Source organism: Rhagoletis pomonella, unplaced genomic scaffold (genome assembly GCF_013731165.1).
Source record: "Rhagoletis pomonella isolate Grant_MI unplaced genomic scaffold, Rhpom_1.0 Rhpom_scaffold_00014, whole genome shotgun sequence".
Lineage (NCBI taxonomy): Eukaryota > Metazoa > Arthropoda > Insecta > Diptera > Tephritidae > Rhagoletis > Rhagoletis pomonella.
The window spans coordinates 10,741,276-10,761,749 of NW_023458568.1; the positions used below are offsets into that span (position 1 = coordinate 10,741,276).

General features: G+C 34.0%; 1 protein-coding gene across 4 annotated transcripts in view; it reads right to left on the bottom strand.

The window, feature by feature from the left end:
• LOC118749220 (cleavage and polyadenylation specificity factor subunit 5) overlaps positions 1-20,474 on the bottom strand; it is a 590,731-nt gene that overhangs the window by 119,751 nt on the left and 450,506 nt on the right. The window lies entirely within an intron of this gene.

Below are 20,474 nucleotides of genomic sequence, written 5' to 3' on the forward strand. Positions count from 1 at the left end.
TAAATTCAACCAGAATTCTTAAATTTGCATCTGGATTTTCCGTTGTCACGTATAATCGCAATAATCTAGCGGCCTTGGTGAGCCACCGAGAATGTACAATTTTCCCTGGTTTGATGTTAGCCAGATCCACCGGAACCACGCCGCTAGAAATTGCATGGGCCATGTCGTATAAGTACTTCGAATCGGTGGAAAATTCAATTTTTTCTGGAGCAGGGGGCATATTTTGCAACTCAATTTTCTGGAAGCCGTCCACCACCTGAAAATATATAATAATAAAATAATTAAAAATGGTTGACAATTATAATAAATGAGTGATAGCAATAACTTACCGGAAGAGTTTCACAAGTTTCGATTTGACGGCTCAGTTTTCCGGTTGCCGATCTTGGTCCAGTGCTGGTTGATTTATCCAAAGCTTCAAACAAATGCCGAAACGGAAGTTCGTTGAAGTGTAGAAGGCAAACGAACCAATGCAATGGTCTTTTTCACAGCAATTCGAATCGTCGTATAATTCCACCGTGTGGGCCAGTGTTTGTTGGCTCACCATCAGTGCATATTCCAATTAATGCATCCAGTGATATATTTTTATCGTTGAAAAAACCATTTAATTTGGTTGTTTTGTATTCAGCGGTTTCATGTTCCAGTCTTACGTAACCAATCAATTCAGAATTGGGTTCTCTCAAAATAACAAGATGAGGTTCTTTTACCATCCTAGTATGATACTTCTCATCAATTTTATCTATCGTTAAAGTATCATCTTTTCTGCCATCGAATGAAAACGCTAACAAATTGGTATCATCTAACCGTTTGCGAAGCACTTCTTGTCTGCATTTCTCTTTTTCTCTGCGAACTTTCGATTTATCCATGATGAGAGGTTTCCCATGCTTATCTTTAATTTTAAAATCTTGCAAAAGAACGGTTCCCAATGCTGATGCTACTCTGTCAGGCACACCAAATCTGTCACATACCAAGGCAAAGTTAAAACAATCGTATCTCTCTGTGTATTGTGAACTTGTGCTTCTATCCATATCTTCTTGAACCGGTGGCGGTGCGTATGTTGAATCATCGGGATCTTGGTATGTTGGCATTGATGACATAGACGTTGCTCCTTGCTCTTCAGTTTCCATCACAAATGCATCCATTGTTAGTCTTCTCTGATTATGTTGATCGTGCATGAACTCTTTGAGGCGTTCGGGAACCCAGCCGCATGCACATGGAGCTGCCTTCAAATCGCATTTACATGTTCCAATGTAAAAAATTGTTTCCAGAGATTTTACATACTCTGTAAATTGTTGGGTGTTGTTTCTTCTCTTGATTTGCTCTTGATACTTGTCAAGCAATTTATTCAATTTATTAAATACACTTTTTTTTCAGCATTATTTCCATACCAAGTTTTTCCCAAATTCCAATCAACTTATCTTGTACTTGAATAGTGAATGATTTATGGGAAAACTTTTTTTGTTCTGTTTTAGCACGTTCGCTTAAGTAAAAATAATATCTCAAGATATCCAGATGGGTTGGTAAATTAAGATCAGTTAAATCAGTAGACACACCAAAAACAGTAACATCATGCTTGGGTATATGACTCATTGGGTTTTCGATAGTTGTTGATGTAGTTTTTTCATCTTGCGGTGTAGAGGATGGTGGATTCATTGTAAACTTTTTGATTTGGAATGGTCACTTCACTTATTATTTTTTTTGAAATATTTTTTTATCTGAAATTAGCACTTCACACTTTGAGTTCTTCACAACGGCTTAATGCATTCACAAAAACTGTTGCGTTATATATGGTATACGAGACGAGGTAATAAGAATGAAATGGTAATTTCAATTCTACCTGCTGTGTCTTGTGGTGGCTTAAAAAAACCAACACAAGCAATTTTACGATCTGCAATTGTGTCACAGTGATACCTTCATTGTTTAAAAGGGTTGCGGTGCATTCCAGTGATACCTTAATTGTTAAAATGGTTGCAAAAAACGAGCATTTCTTAAGAAGGTGCCTTAAAATACCCACAAAAAGGGTTGTAAAAACAACCTTCATTTCTTAAGTAGGTGCTATAAAAAAAACTACACAAGTAAGTTTACGACATGCAGCTGTGTTTTAACACAAGCAATTTTCCGATTTGCAATTGTGTCACAGTGATACCTTCATTTTTTAAAACGGTTGAATAAAAAACCCACACAACTATGTTCACGACATGCAAATGCATCACAGTGATGCCTTGGTTTTAAAAGGGTTGTAAAAACGCTAATTTCTAATAATTTTTTTTAATTTCTTTTCTATTACTAAGTTAAATTCATTTTTTCATTTACATATGTTCTGACTAAATAAATTTCTAAAGAGAAAAATAAACTCCAAAAAGAAAAAACATAGGCATTTCGCTGATTTTTTCATGTAAAGGCCAAAAATGGTGATTTTTTGAAATGATTGTATGGGGAACTCCCCAGGGGAGTTCCAGGGGGTGTGCCACTGGCATCGGGCCTCCAAAGTTAGTGGGGGTCGGTCATACATTTGGACTCGATTGGAGCACTCTAAATGGGTCAAAGTGGGATTTTTCAAAATTTGCCCCTACCCAAAAGTTCGACCCAAATTGGGGGACATCAGAATTCGTTTTAGAGGTATGGTTCCTTCGGCAAAGTTTCTTATTTTGATCCCTAGAATATGATTTTCACAGAGCAATGGGCGATTTTTTTGCCTCCCCACAAATCGACCCGGCCTAATGAATATATATGCTTTACATATGCACATTTCTGACAGTTGTACTTTACATATGTGACCTGGTCTACGGAAAGGGGGCTTAGGTGTCAAAAAATCAATTTTCACTTTTTGGTTGATTCGGATGGAAGATGAGATGCTTTTTCACGTGGTGAAAAGCAGAAAATCCTAACTTGCTTAGAAGTGTACTAAAAATGTAGAGAAAGAAGAGTAAAAATACGACAAAATATAATTTATTGGTAATGAACAAAATACATTGAATTATAAGCTATAAAGACATGATTATACACTAGAAAAACGTATTATGGGCCAAAAATAATAATGCTGAGTAGTTTATGTATTTTTCTTTGTTGTCGTTTTCCTTGAGATCTTTTTACGTGTTGATCCTGAGGAAGATGGACCTGGTTCCTCGTCTGGTTTGAGAACATCTTCACTAGTTTTTGCCTTCCGTTTCTTCGATGGCAAATCTTTCGGCAATGGAGCCACAATATCTACTTTAGATATATCCGAAACTAAGCTGCGAAGATTGTGATAGATGTACCACTGACGTTCCAAAGATAAACCGGCTGGTTGTATAACTTTCGGCCTTTCAGGATCGATAAACAATTGTTCCGCGTACTCTCGATATCAGTGTATGGCATTCATAAATTTTGTTACCAGCTCCTCCTCTTTTACATCAACAACATACAGGTCCATCTTAACAAAAGTTTGTTCGGTATCATCTTCTGCCTGAGATACACATACTTCGTCTTCATCATCATCGCTCTCTTCATAGTTTTCATCATCGTTTTCATCATCCTTTTCATGGAAATATTGTCCGTATACGGCACTGAACTCCTCATCAACACTCATGTTTCATTTCATGCGAAATGCGAAGACGATAATCAACAGAAACAGTAAACGTCACTTCTTCAGTGTTACTTTTTTAAATGTTCCACACTAGCAACTTACACGATGAACTATAATAATATTCCGACCAACAACAACACTTACTGGACGTCCGGCGCGGAGAACAATTAACGAGATAATGAGAAACTGACGAAACGAGTTGCTTACTTTTAACAGCTTTTTCACAGAAAACTAGTTTTCGCACGTAAGCTCCCTTTTCGTAGACCAGGTCACATATGATAATTAAAAACATAACATAACATAACCACAAAAAATATGTTCACGTAAAATTATTTTCTTGCCTGTATGACGAAATTCATTCACACAACACATGTTGTGTTATTAGTAATTACAATAACAAAATATATGTACACACATGTGTATAACTCCCGCCAAAAAACGAATTATATTCTATTACATATAAAATCAAATTATGTACTTACCAATATTTATATATTAACACTGCAATTAATAACAAAAATTAATAATATTATAGAAATAAAGAAACGAGGATAATTAACAAAACGCACAACAAATTCACTTGCTTTGTAAGACCACGTAGACTCTTTTATCATATGTGCTTTGTGCAAATACAATATTGATCAGCTGTAGAAAAATCGTTCACAATCTATAACAGAGTGTGAAGTAAATAGATTAAAAAAATTAAATTATCTATTTATTTATGAAATAAGCAGAATAATTGAAATTAAATAAATAAAAATACAAAAATATTTGAAATAAATAAAAATGGTATCAAGTACTTGAAAGTAATTGAAAAAAGTACTTCAACTACTTTGTCAACTACTTTCAACTCCTTTCAATTACTTTTGAGAATTGATGGTAATTCCAAGTACTATTCAATTACAAGTACTTGTACTCGAGTAGAAATTGAATTTCAGCTGAAAAACGATTACTAATTCATTACAAATACTTTATGAAGTAATTGTATTGAGTAGGAATTGTACTCGGAATTTAACAGGTCTGGCGTCAACCAGAGATGTTTGTTAGCGAGAAGAGTCCACAGAAAGTCTGTAAATTAATGAAATCTTTATATGGCCTAAAACAAGCAGGACGTGACTGGAACATTAAAATTAACTCAATATTAAACAGAATGGGCTTTTGGCGATGTAAATCGGATAATTGCGTTTACATAAATCAAAATGGAAATGAGATAAACATAGTAGTTATTTATGTTGATGATATAATTTTGGCGTGTTCATCAAAATTGGCAATGAAGAAAATTACGGAAAATTTATGTGATCAAATAGAGGCCAAGGATCGAGGACCAATTTCTTATTATTTAGGAATGCAGATTGAGCGAAACACCGAACGTGGTTTGATTACTATTCATCAAGAGAAGTACACCAACGACTTATTGAAAAAGTGAAATATGCAAAATTGTAAGGGAGTTTTCACACCTTTTGCGCAAGGTATTATTCTGGATAAATGCAACAAAAATGAATGCGATGGCTATAATCTAAAGGAATATCAGTCATTAATAGGCGGTTTAACTTATTTAGCTATTACGACTCGACCGGATATTGCCTATTCAGCAAGTAAGTTATCGCAGTATCATAGTCATCCACATCAACATTTTGTAGCGGCAAAGCGTGTACTAAGATATCTTAAAGCTAAACCAAAAGGTATGCTAACTTATGAACAAAATAATCAGAATTTGGTTTGTTACACAGATTCCGTTTGGGGTTCCGATACGACTGATCGCAAATCTATGAGTGGTTATGCATTATTTTTTGGTGGTGGTTTCATTGCATGGGAAGCTAAAAAACAACATATGGTTTCTCTGAGTACGATGGAGGCGGAGTATGTTGCCATGTGTCAAGGTACTACTAAAGAGATAGCCTTTCATCGAAGCTTGTTGTCAGAAATGAATTTCAATGCATTACTTAAAGAACCAACTATTATCAAATGCGATAATCAAGGTGCGCAGTTTGCAGTTCACAATCCAATAGTACACAAAAGAAGCAAGCACATCGATATAAGGTTTCACTACATCAGGGAAAAATTTTTGTCTGGCGAGATTGATATTGAATTCGTACAGTCAACAGAGAATGCAGCTGATATTTTCACGAAACATCTTACTTTAAGCAAACATGAAAATTGTTGCAAGTTATTAAAACTTACTATGTAAAATTTATCAAAAGCTATAATTGTTTATCACAGTTGGGCTGAGGCGGAGTTTGTTAGGAATATTTATACTTGTTAATATCCCAATTGTAGAATTCTCAGCAAAAAAAAAACCACCTTCAACTCTCATATAAAAAAATATATATATATATATCTCATGAGCCACTCATCGGATCTTAACCAGATTAGTACGGGACCACCTCTGAGACACTGCCTTTCCGATGCAAAAAGAATTATCGAAATCGGTTGACGTGGTCCAAAGTTATGCGGTAACATCATATATGTAATACTCCTATATTGACAGTACCGTCCGAAAACACTACAGTACAGATATATCAATAAACACGTACGAAAGAAAAGGAACACATACGTTTATAAATAGACATGTACACAACACATATACAAAAACGGCACTCGAGTAAACAATACATTGACAAAAACGGTACTAGACTGTCTCGCTTTGATTTCGGAATGATTACACATTGAGAAGTTAGCTTACTGCCAATATAGAAGTATTACATATATGGGTAACATACATAAAAAAAAAAAATAAAAAATATTCCGACGACCTGATAACCTCCTCCTTTTTTGGAAATCGGTTAAAAAGAAGCATAAAGGTGCTAGCCCAATGCAGGCTTGCTTTGCTTGCTTCGCTGTGAGAAGTGTCAAAAATTATTTGGAATATACTAAAACGTATAAAGGCTGGCCAAATGGCAGCTTTTCTTCACTTGCTTTAAGCGACTCAAAGTTTGAATTAGGCAAATGTTTTATTTTAAAGCGTTTTGTAGGCTTTTGACAAAGAGGTATGTTCCTTTCAAAATACATAAATTCAAACAAAAATTAGCTTACTTAATTTAAAAAACTCACAGAAAATGCAGGTAATTCGAAATGAAATAAAAATTATTCATTTAGGGTATTCACAGTTTACTTTTAATGTTAAAACGTGGCAACTTTAACAAGATAACACATTCGAACTGTGAGCAACCCTTCACACATGTGTTTCAAATTGTCAGTAAAACAAATATAGTCAGATAAAAACTTAAAAATATTTCAAATTGCGGCCACCTTATTTTTTTCTGCTTCAATTTCCATTTTCTCTTAGCGCGAATAATCAGCTGATCAGAGATGCCAGTTTAACACAAAACAAAACCATGAGACAAAGTCGAGTAATTTTGCCCAAAAGTGTTATCTCTAATTAGTATGGGAACCAACAACAAACAAAGTTACATGGTAAAATGTTTTAAAGTTACCAGGTGGCAAAATTAACACAGTAGATAATATAGAACTGTGAGCACCCTAATTGTTTCCATATTTATATTTAACATATCGTTATCTTATAGTAAAAAATTGCAAAGCCCACTTTTACAAATTTTACACGAGAGGAAAAAACGTCTTCTTCAAGTAAATCGCTTTTTTAAGTTATAGTTTTTTTAGTAAATGTAGATATAGATACGTATGTATCATTATTATCATTTCTTTTAAATACAAACATTATTTCGCATTAATTTAAAAAAAATTTGAAAGTTTTTTATAAATTTTTAAGAGTTTTCTAGGAAATAATTATTAACTTTAAGGGAACAGACATTGACTTTTCAACCAGACAGCTGGGTTACTTTGACAGCGTTCCAAGCCACCATTCGGCCAAGCAAGTTTTCAAAGTAAATCAAAGCAAATTGAAGTCAGCAAGGCGCGCAAAGCAAGCCTGCATTGGGCCAGCGCCTTAAGATATTCCTTGTGTATTGAATTGACTTTTGTGTAATTTTTTCATATTCATTAAACTTCAACTGAGCAGACATGTTTTATTCTCGATCTGGACTATATTTTACATATATTTTAAATGAAAATTAGCGAAAAAGATTTATAATGGAAAACATTTGGAATATTGTGAAAAAACTAAATTACGAATACTTCTGTGAGTGACTGTATGTAAGTAGAAGTGTGAATAGAAAAAAAAAAATATTATTAAAGGTTTACAAAATTATCAGATCGAAGATCACAACAAATCGCTCGCAATACGAAAAACTGGTCGAATGCATGAGCGAAAGGTCGCACATTGGTCGAGGCTTTGTAAAAGGATCTAAAGAGGATGTGGTGGAATTTTGGGAAAGCGTTCCAAGAATTAAAGCGGCACAATATCTGGTGAAATGGAGGCCCTTAAAAGGAGGGAGCTTACATTTTATCATTCAAGCTAAATGGATCAGAACAATCTCCTTTGTATATTAATGACACTGTTAGCTGTTCTTCCTCCTGGGACAAAAGTGCACCGGCCACTGAATCCTTTGTATTCTACTTAATTAAGGAAAAGTCTTTTCAAATAATGATTAAACTATTTTTTTTTTTTAATTTCATTTCACTTGCGATTAAATTTATTTTGATTTGTTTCTGTCAAAGCAGCTGATTAAGAACTTCGAATTTCACGTTTTTAGCTGGCAGTGCCGCTGATAGTTACGATCGGATTACAGCATACCAATTTTCGGAACGGAGCTACGAATTCGTATATACGAACATTCGGATTACAGCATAGGGGTGTACAAGTGTTTATGATATTAGGAGAAAAATAAAAAAACGATAATTTTCCCTTATGAATTTTCAATTCTTCATTACTTCAGCAGCCAAGTGAAAAATGTAAAAAAGTGAGACGAGATTTATTTCACACGTTTTTATGTTTTGGGACTTTTATATAATATTAAAAGGACCACAGACTTTGTCACGCCGATTTGGTCAGTTTTTAAAATCGCGGTGAATGAAGTCAAACATGCATTGTCCAAGATTGGGAATCGTTTGATAAGTTAGTATGTAGTAGTTTCAAGCAAGTTTCTTTTATTTAAAGGTTATTTGTACAATTGAAGAGAAATTTTTGTAAAAACCCTAAGTTTTTCAATATATCTTTAGTAAATATTACACGGTCGGTACGTAATAATTACCAAATTGATGGCGAGACTTACTGTTACTAATTTATGATAATATGATGAAAATCGTTCAGATTATAAAAAAAAATATATATTTTTTAAGATAAAAAAAGTTGAACGAAAATTTCCGTCAACTTCCTATATTTGCAATTTTTGTATTGTATGCATAAACATGGGTAATTAGTGTTGGTAAAAGTTGTGGCTGTTCAGTGTTTCCATACTCATTTTCATAAAAAAAAAAATCCACGGTGATGGAAGATAATGGCTTTTGTATTAGAGCTACCGAAACTGTTCCTAAATTTGAAAACATTTGCAAACTATAGCTAATATTAAAAAAAGATTAGAATATTTGGAACCAGCGACCTAAATGCACCCCTGAAACATTAATGCTGTTCTTTACATCTTTTGACTATAGGCCAGTGCAATTATCAAGAGAACAAATAAAATACTAAATTATAACTAGAAAGGTCGCAAAAAACATCAGTAAATAAAATTTTATTGAAAAAAGACAAGTTTGAGATTAACGATAAGCTAAAGGGCTGCGAGTAATAATATTTGACTTTATCTTTTGCAATAACGGATTCATTATCTAATAATATGCGCCAAACCTTTTTGCTGAACCTAGAATTTTTAAAAAGAATTGGTCTTACTCGACTAGTGTGCTGTGTGTCACCTGGAGGTCGATGCGCGAGCTCTTACAATTAAAATAATATTTTGCAGGCTTGTTGTTGACTTCATGATACAATATACTTTCACTATTACCAAGGGATGGTCGAATTTATTCGTTAAGATTCTTGTTATTGTGTGTCCAGCGTTGATGTTTTGCTTAGATGTAAGCAAAATTAAATAGTTTTTCCTAACTTTTTATATGTTATATTTTTCTTCGTTTTTTTTAATTTTTTCTACAGGTCCCGCCAAACAAAAGCAAAAAGAACAAATTCAGTTTCATGAGTTTCATCAAGTTTCTGCAGTCTCTTATGATCTTGTGAACTAAAGGGACATAAAGAACTTTTCTTTCCGACCGCTTAACACCTGAAACATAACGAAATTTGATTTCCCATTTGAATGTGTCTTATTTGAGCGTATTATCCACTGGCGCATAGTGGGAAAAATATTTTTGTGCCAAAAAAGCTGTATACTCTTCAAGCCCCACCCGATTTCGATTATGCTCTTTTTTCAAGAGGTTCGTTAGATAATAATTTTACTGTCAGGAGATGTTGTTGCTTTTTTGAATGGTCGTACAAAAATATAACAAATTCAGCCCAAACTAAAGGTCCATTGCTGGTCTCAGCAATGGCGAATTACCGAATGTAATTCTGGCATGATTGAAGTGCTGCCACATATTTTGTTGGTAAACATATGCTCTCTCGTTTATGATTGTTATTGTGGCGTGATTTTGTTTCCATTTTTGTAAAGTTGCTTACAAAACTTACGATTGCTATAAATTTTGCCCAACTTTTTTTAAGATTTCCAGATTTGATATCTTCAAACCAAAAACAAAAGCACCAAAAAACTCACCAAGCACTAAACTCAAAAATTTTCGCGTTTTGAATAAAGAAAAGCACTAAATTTAGCGCGAAAAGCTCCAAGTTGGCAACAGTGTTCGCTGGGTAGGTTCTGTATTCGGGATGTTAATTTTTCGGCTTTTTCCGATCCCGGGATTTTCGGGATGGCGTTGTCACAATCCCGGGATCCCGGGATTAGTCCCGGGCTTTAGATATTCATTACTTTACAACAATTTGAATCTAAAAAATTGCTTCTATATTGTTTGAGAAGCTCTCCTCTCCTGGTTTGAAACCATGTTACAATAATTACAGGTATTGTCTTCCCAGAGAGCGCATATTCATTGTTGCCCACACTAAAACGTTTACTGCTGGAAATATCCCTTTTTCCATACCCCCTATACCATATATGTTTACGTATTTTTTTTAACAAACCATCTTACAGAGAATTCAATTTGCAAAAGCCGGAAAAAAAATTTGCTTGTAAATAAATTCAAAATTTGTATGGCTCACTTAATTTCAAACGTTTTTTCTTTTGTTTTGAAAAATTATAAAAATTAAATTGAGCAAAAACAAAAAGCAAAGCCAAATAAAAGTAAAAGAATCAACTTGAACTGCGTCAAAATGAAAATAAGGGAGCACGAATTTCGATTTGAAGCAAAACTCTCTAGGAAGACAATACCTGTAATTATTGTACCATGGTTTGAAACCTACTTTTTTATTTAAAGTGGCGTTTTTATTTTTTCTCTCTGACCGCAGGATTTATTTTGAAGGACTTTGTAATTTCAAAGATATGATTAATTCCAAAAATTATTAAAAATTTCAATGCAATGTAGAATAAAAATATGGGTAACAAATGCAATAGGAACTTTCTTTAGAATTTAAAAAATTTAAATTTTTTGGATTCACCAGGACGAATAGGTAACTTTTAAGCTGACAAAGTTAGAAGAACGAAATTCGAACAAATATTGCGAAATTTCAAGGATAAACTTTTAAAATTACATTTTCAATATTTACCAGCCCTTCTGCAATAGAAACTTCAATATGCTTCAATTTTCACATTTCTTTGAATTTTTTAAATCATTTTTGAATTACTGACGTCAGAGTGAAAAACTAAAATGGCAATTTTTTTGGCCCATGGTTTCGCGAATATATTGATATTTGTGTTTAAAATTTTCTATCGAGCGGTGTTATATGTACAATAGGGCGGGTCGAAAATCGAATTTTATCCAAATCCCTTGGTAATAGTTAAAATATATTGTATCTTGAAGTCATCTACAAGCCTGAAAAATATTAGTATTTTATTTTAATTGTAAGAGCCCGCGCACCGACCGCCAATTGACCCACAGCACACTAGTCGAATAAGACCAATTCTTGTTAAATATTCTGGGTTCAGCAAAAAGGTTTGGTGCATATTGTTAGATAATGAACGCGTTAACGCAAAAGATAAAGTCAAATATCATTACTCGCAGCCCTTTAACTTATCGTCAATCTCAAAGTTATCTTTTTTCAATAAGTTTTTAATTGTTCTCTTTATAATTGCACTGGCCTATAATCAAAAGATGTAAAGAACAGCATTAATATTGCTGGCGTGCATTTAGGTCGCTGGTTCTGAATATTCTAATCATTTTTAAATATTAGCTATAGTTTGCGAATTTTTGCAAATTTAGGAACAATTTCGGTAGTTCTAATAGAAAATCCATTATTTTGCATCATCGTGGAAAAATTTTGTTTATGCAAGTGATTATGGGAACACTGAATAGGCACAACTTCTAGAAACACTCATTAGTTTACTTATGTTTATGCATACAATATAAAAATTGCAAATATAGGAAAATTAAACAAAAAATTGTTCAAAATTTTTTTTATTTAAAATAATTTATTTATAATCTGAACGATTTTCATCATATTATTATCATAAATCAGTAACAGTAAGTCTCGCCTTCAATTTGGTAATTACTACGTACCGATCGAGCAACATTTACCAAAGTTATATCGAAAAACTTAAGTGGATCTCCAGTTTTTTTCTAAAAAAAATGTATCTCAAATTGTATAAAAAACGTTTAGATAAAAGAGCCGGATTACAGAAAAGAGTGCCAGGGAGAGACTTTTTTCATTCGAGCTTAATGCAAAGCACTATCGTCCAATTCGAAAGTCCTCAAAAGGATTTCCCAGGATATGTCAGAGACTTTTTACATAATGCAATTAACTAAAATATTTATGTATATCTAAACACTTATTGCACGTCTCCTACTTTCATATAACGGCAAATTTAGAAACCGTGAAAAATGTGATTGTTCGTTTACTATACATGTTTGATTTCATTCACCAGGATCTTGAAAACTGACCAACTCGGCGTGACCAAGTCCATGGTCCTTTTAATATTACATAAACATCCGAAAACATTAAAACGTTTGCAAATAAATATCGTCTCACCTTTTTGTATTTTTCACTTGGTTGCTGAAGTAATGAAGAATTGAAAATTCATGAGGGAAAATTATAGTTTTTGTAAGTTTTATCTTAATATCTTAAAAACTTTAAGACTTATTGAAAAATGATAAATGAACGTGAGGTACTAAATTTAATAACGCTTAATTTAATATACCGTCCTGCTTACAACAATTAACGCATTACATAGATATTACCAGCCGAAGTTTCATTTTCAAAATTCGTACACTTTGGTTCAATTGCGCGGGCTAAAGATAAGTATTAAATTAATCTTTCGTGGACAATAACAATTGGCTAAGACCTAAGACATCATAATATTACTATTACAATACGGTCAAATGCCTTTTATCTTCCCCCATACAAAATCGACCCAGCCTAATGTACAATGAGCTAGACATTTATAAAAAAATATTAATTATTAAATAAAAAAAGAAATATAGCCAATACTGGTCAAGAAAAAGAGTTTCTATTATTGCCATCAGTGCAAATTACAATTCCCGAAAATCCTTGCCAAGAATCCCGGGATTTTCGAGACCTTAAAAGGTCCGGTATCTCGGGATCGCGGGATTAACATTCCTATTCTGTACACATCAGAGACCAGCTTTGAGTACTAATAAAATTAGTGTACTTATTCATGAATCATAACAATTATTGCAATTGAGTACTTACACTAATTCCAAAAATTACTAAGAGTGATTTCCGCCAAAACAAGAACACACTCGAAATATACTTACTCTTATTTGTGCCGGCAATTTTTGTCTCTATCGAGTATAGTCTACCAGCTAGATTTTACTCATTTGCTCGAGGGAGAGGTTGAAAATAACCTGTTCTGCTTTGTGCCATATCAGCGTTGGCCTTTTTGGTACAATTGTAGTTATAATTTTATACTTTTACAATTGTACAATATACTTTCCTACTACGTAATACTTTTTAGTACAATTTTGTGATGAAAACTATAAATATATGTCTGAAAATTCACATTGTCTTCGCCTTCTCGTTTTTGCCTTTGTTAGTTTTAAAAAAAGGTTTTGAACGAACAAGGTCTGCTATCAACCTCACATTCCAAGGCGAGTATTGAAAGAATATTTTCGATACTAGATCTTATTAAACTTAGCAAACTCCTACTCAATGCCTCGCAGGCAACGAGGCGCTCGCAGCTCGTACTCGTAGCCTGTGTGACCGTTTTGATCCAAGTGTATCAAAAGCGATACATTTTTCGACGAATTTTGGAGGGATACTTCTTTTTAAATTTTGATGCTTTTCCAATCGTGCAAACAAAATCCCGTAGAAGTCGAAAAACTTAACAGAGATGTTTACAAAGGGTGTTAAAAATCATGTAAGCAAGCTAAAAAATTTCTTAAATAACTTTTTATATTTCGAACTAACTTTTTTATCTTTAACTTGTTATGTTTTCCGCACAGCTTTGCCGTTGCAGACCGCATTTTCTCAGATTTGAATCTGATCAAAACAAATAGAACAAATCGCTTCACTTTGCCAATGGTGCCATGCATAATGTTTTCGAAATGCCTTAAAAATTATTAAAAATTTTGAATTCTGAGTCCTATAATTACAAAAATTATTTAAATTAACAAGTACTTTTTAAGCAAGAGACAACCGACTTCAATTCTCATATAAAAACTTAGGAGTACCGTTAATTTTTTCATGATCCAATGATCGGTTCTAAACCAAATTAGTATTGTGAGACACTACCTTTCCGATGGAAAAAGAATTATCGAAATCGGTTGCCGTGGTCCAAAGTTATGCGGTAAAATACACAAAAAAAATAATATTCCGACGAATTGATAACCTTCTCCTTTTTTTGAAGTCGGTTAAAAATAGGATTATATATAAGACATTTTTGTTGTTTTTATTATACTTATACCCAGTTGAACTGATACATGTAAGAAATTTTCGTTTTTATTATTCTAGGACTGAATTGAACTCATACGTGTAAAGAAGGTTATCAATTCGTCGGAATATATTTTTTTTTATATATGTTACCGCATAACTTTGGACCACGTTAACCGATTTCTATAATTATTTTTTTTTTAAGGAAAGGTGGTACCTCACAGGTGGTCCCATACTAATTTAGTTTGAATCTGCTCATTGGTGGATCATGAAGAAATTAACGATAATCTTGAATTTTTATATGAGAATTGAAGTCGGTTTTGTTTTTTGCTTAAAAATTACTTGTTATTATTATACTAATACCAAGTACAACTGATACGTGTACCTTTTTGCAGTCAGCAAATGTTAAACTGTTTTGGAAAATGGGATTTCAAAAAATGTATTGGTTTTATTTCATGTTGATACTTTGATACCTGCTCGTAGCAGCAACAGTGATGCCAAACATGTGATTTTCCTACCAAAACTGGTAGGTTTTTTTCCATCTGGTAGGTTGGTAGGCTTGATTGGATTTTGGTAGGTTCCGTGATAGTTATTTGCGAAAAATAGAAAATATGTATCTCCAAACTTTTTAGCAACCTTTTTTGAATGTTATTTCACAGGTGCGTTCGTATAACGGCGGCCGCAAACATGTAAATATACCTGATTCCTAAGTACAAACGAATACCCTTATTATTGCCAATATACAATATATATGCCAATATACAATATATATGCCAATATATAATTTATGGCATACTTGGACCAAGATTCCGGAAAAGTCTGCCAATGGGCTTATACCCAACCATATTCCAGGCGGAGGTCTTCACAATCGAAGTCTGTGTTCGCGAATGTCATCCTAGGAGGCAAATGAGGCCAGAATCAATATGTCAGATATTCAGTCAACGTTAAAGGTCTTAGACTCTTTTAAAACGGCATCAAGGCTTGTGAACTCTTGAGCCATCTGGGAGCACACAAAAGCGTAACGCAGTGGTGGGTCCCGGGACATGAAGGGTTTGACTGGCTCGCAAAGCTTGGCGACCAAATACTGCTTGCATGGTCCCGAGCTATTCTGTGGTACATCTAAAGGATACACTGCAGAACTACTTAGGAGCTCACTGGGTATAATCTCAGGTTGCTGCCCACTGGCGGAAGTAAAAGGGAATAAGACAATTAAAGAGACTTCGGGACTTAGAACTCTTACTGGCTACCTGATAGCACACTGCAAGTTAAGGTATCATTTGAATTAGATGGGTCTTTCTGTAGAGACGGAAAGTAGGTTTTGTGGCCTGGTGGAAGAAACCCCAGTATATTCTATGTGCCTACCCACGAAGCATGAATCGTAGACTGATACGCCTTGAAGAACCATTGTCTCATCCATCTAAAAGTTGGAAGATGGCATCCAAAGCGCTTAAGTAGCTTTTTAAATAGCCTAAGGTTCGAGTGATTACAATTAGGGTGTAGCACAATATATCTTCTTAGATCGCAGCGCGAGTATCTCCGAAGTAGTAATAATATCGTCACCGTGTTTTGACGGCGAAAAAGGACGCGTTAAAAAAATTTAGGAAAACAGACACTTGAAAAAACTTCGGCGAAGAAAGAGGTGTAAACATGGAATCAACAATATTCCGGAAAAACTCTTTGGGGAATTCGTATACTGTTACTCGTAAACATAGTGACCGCGAGAATAAGTTTATTCGTCTTTCTTCTCTGTCAAAGAGGTTAACGCGTTTTTCTTTGCCGACACCTATGTTAAGAGACTTTCTTCGCCGAAGTTTTTTTCGCGATTTGTCAGGCAATTTTAGAGGCGAATAGTTGAATCAAAAATTGGCTGCATCCCAACTTCATTGGAAACGATTAGTTGAACGGCCGTCCACACCAGGCGATTTTTGCTTTCAACTAAAAGTTGCCTGTAAAATCGCCTCATGCGAACACCGTATAAGTCTGTACAGTAAAATGAATTGTTATACGCAGTTAATTTGTTTTTGGTGTACTAGCTGTGTTGCAGTTTTACTAAATGTTATGTTATCAATATTTTTAGTAAAGTTGACATTGGAAATATATATTAAAAACTCCAAAAAAATGTTTGGTAGGTTATGGTAGGAAAAAAAATTTTTCTGTGGCAACACTAAGCAGCAATGAGGCGAGGCACGAGAAGTTTGGCTTGTTCGGCAAACGAGCGAGTGCCGCTTGTTTGCTCGCGCTGTTATTAAACGAGCGAGGCTGCTGTGTGTTGCCTCCAGTGTTGCTGTTTTAGCCCTTTGAAGGCTAGATTTAGCTACCACATACTTTTTTTGGCCACATAAATTTAAAATTGCCCCTAGCCCTTTTTTTAGCCCTTTTTAGAATTTATTCATACTTGGCATGAAAAAGTTGTATATGCTTAATTTGTTTTTCTTTTTTGCATTTATGTAAGAGATGAATTTTTAAACTTAGAAAGACTGATATATAAACAGTGACGAGCAAAACTGTAACATGGAGTAACACTTTTTATTTCAGCCGTCGCTACCTTTCCAAGTTCTAACGACATTCATACTGTTGTTGTATATTTTTATTGGTACATCTTTGCTTCCTCTGTCATAACGATTTGAAGTCAATTCAACAACATTAACAAAACCAGCAGACAAAAATGTAAATTAAGGCAAATGTTACAGTTTTGCACTCATATATTTTTAACAACTTTTTGACAATTTTCACAAAAAAAAGAATTATTAACACAATGTTCGGTATTCTTTTGCTTTTTTTAGTTCCTGGTTGCAATTTGGCATACCTAATGTGTATCTCTGTAAAAGTTCTGGAGGTATAGCCTCCCATATATCCTTGGTTTGCTTTCACAGCTCATGTACTCCATTGGACGGACTTGGATATTTAGTAAGCTGCGTTTTTAGCTGATTTCGCAAATTCTCGATGAGATTCATGTCCTCGGATTGTGGAGGTCATTTCAAATTGGCAAATTTTTTCTTTTGTTCCAGTCTTTGCGAACATGTGCAGTGCGTTTTGGTTGATTTTTCAGCAGAAACTCTAATTTTTTCGACTACATAGTTCAAATTTTGTTGAAATATGAACAGATACTGTTCCTTACGCATAATGCGTACTAACGGACCAATAAAATTTTTGAAATACAACCCCAAACAATTAAGATCCTACCACTGTGATTCACAGTTTGCAGTACATGATGCGCTTAGGCTTAATTTGAGTCTTTGATCCAATACCATGCCCGGCCATCTGATTGAAAGCGATTAATTTAGTCTTGTCAGACCAAACAACCTTCAATTGAAACTTAAAAATATGTTTTTTATTGCATTCTGAACGGCCTAACATATCCCAATAGGCAACAGTTCGGTTTTCGTGCGATGCAGCGAAATGCTGCCACACTCGCACATGTATTTTGATCAAATTTGCTTTTTTCTTCTTTTATGATCCATTGCGCTCAATTTGGCAATTTTTCGCCTCACTGTCTACTGATTTGCATTCAATTTTAATACCTTAAGCGCTTCTGTAGTAGTGGCTGCAGCGCTACTTGCTACTAAGTTCACAAGATATCGGACTGTAATATATTTTGACAGACTTCCTTTGTCCTTAGTAACACTTTAGGCTATATTTTTTCTCAGTCTTAACATTTTCATGTGGCAAACTTCGCAATTTTTTGCCACTTTCCCTGCGGTCCCGCCTTTCCGCAGTAAATCTATTAATTACATTTATGTTTCCTGATTAACCATATTATTTATTGGTGATCACTTCTTGAATAAATTACAATACAGAAAAAAGTCATCTGACTTCCAACTAAGCAAAAGATAACTGTAAAATGCAAAACTGAGAGTGTGTGCAAAACTGTAACATCTGCCTTAATTTACATTTTTATCTCCAGGTTTTTTATTGTTGTTGGATTGACCTCAAATCGTTATGAGAGCGGGAGTAGGGGTGTACCAATAAGAATATACAACAAAAGTATGAAAGTCGTTAGAACTTTGAAAGATAGCGGTGGCTGAAATAAAAAGTGTTACATCATGTTACAATTTTGCTCGTCACTGTACATATATGTATTGTATGCTCCTTACGCTTTTATCCATACATACTGTAAAAGTGATGGGGCTGTTAACTTATCTGTTAACGATTTAACTATAGTTTAAAATAGATAAGTTCACAGCCGTTAATATGCTAAATTTGTTAAACGACCCATCAAGTCGATTGACCGTGTATGTTCTTGTGGTGTGAACGTACCAGCATACTGGTGTCGTGAGTGGTGAAATTAGCTCAATTTTCTAAGTAAGAAGTATTTAGGCGGAAATTTCTTGCACTATATGAGTCAAAGCCGTGTCTGTGGAAGATTACGTTCACGATATTGCAGTTGTGAATTACAAAAAAAAAACAATGCTTAACAAAATGCTAGAAAAATTATGAAATTTCGGCGCTAATCATTTCGATCTTTCCTCGACCTCATTTTTAAAGAAATAAATATTGTACCAGCATGCTAGTAAGTTATATGCTTCGAGCCTGATGGTACAATCACTTGGTGGAACCAGCAAGCTGGTGACGTATATTTCCCCTCTTATACAAAAAGGTTTTTGCTTGGATAAAATATTAGCTTTTTTTCCAGAGTTCATTGTTTTTATATACCATTACTTATTGAAAATGTTTACGTGTATACTTATCACAGCGCACGGCAGCGCGCGCGAGTGACGAAAGCAGCCACAGTAGCATGCTGAAATGACTCGCTTATATATACACGAGATTTGGAAGTTTTTATCCAGACGTACAATCGCCATGTTACAACGTCGTTTGGCAAATTGGGAAACTACTTGAGAAAAAAAACAATAAGTTTAATGCACCGTACACGTGATAGAAGTAAAACTTTTTAAAAGAAGCACAAGTATGCGCCCCACACCCGGTAGAAATCTTTACAAAAAAAACTACGAGACAATCAGACGAATACAGTTGTTTATTGTATCCAAAGTTGGTACCAAGTTGATAAGCTTTTATCCTGTCTCATAATTTTTTTTTTCAAATTTTTCGAATACAAAGGATATGATCATTCTTTTTCGCTTTATTCCGTATTCGAAAAATTATGTTTCAATGGCCACATCGATTTGAATACATAATTTAGATTTAGATAATATTTTTAGCAATTTATTTGAGAAAAACAAAACATTTAGATTATTGTTTTTATTTTCGTCGATTTTAAATTTGCTACCCCAAAATAATTGATATCAAATAAAACACCTCTTTGAGGTAAAATTGTCGAGTGACGAAAGCTGAACTAGAAACACAAAATTTGTGATATCAATTTCGTGACGAAAATTATACGCATTTTTTAACTGCCTTTGAAACGTACGGAAAATCTTTTTTATTTATTCGGAACGTTGCGAAATTCCGTCTACTGCTAGAAACACAAAATAAAAAAAAAAATTTTGCAACGATGCGTATGAATAAAAAAGATTTTCCCTACGTTTCAAAGGCAGTTAAAAAATGCGTATAATTTTCGCCGCGAAATTGATATAACAAATTTTGTGTTTCTAGTTCAGCTTTCGTCACTCGACAATTTTACCTCAAAGAGGTGTTTTATTTGATATGTATATGCAAGTAAAAAATTGTATCTACCATTTTTAGCCACAACGACTTTTTTAGCCCTTTTTTTAAAGGCATTTGGCTACCACTAAAAATTATGCGCGGCAACACTGGTTGCCTCGCTCGCAGTGCCGAGGTGAGTGCTGTCTGCATACCCGTTCGGTTAGGTAGGATGAGTGAGCGACGAGCGAGCGAACCGAGTGTACTATACAGCACATGCCTTTTTGGGCATAAAACTGTGTGAATGTATGTCAATAGATCATGTACGAAAATATGTTAATATGTATGTACATACATACATACATATTCATATAAATATGTGAATATTATATTAGGGCAACAATTAAATCAACAATTAAAATTTATTTACATACATAAGCATAGATTATTTAATATAATATTTTTTATAGAGTTATATAT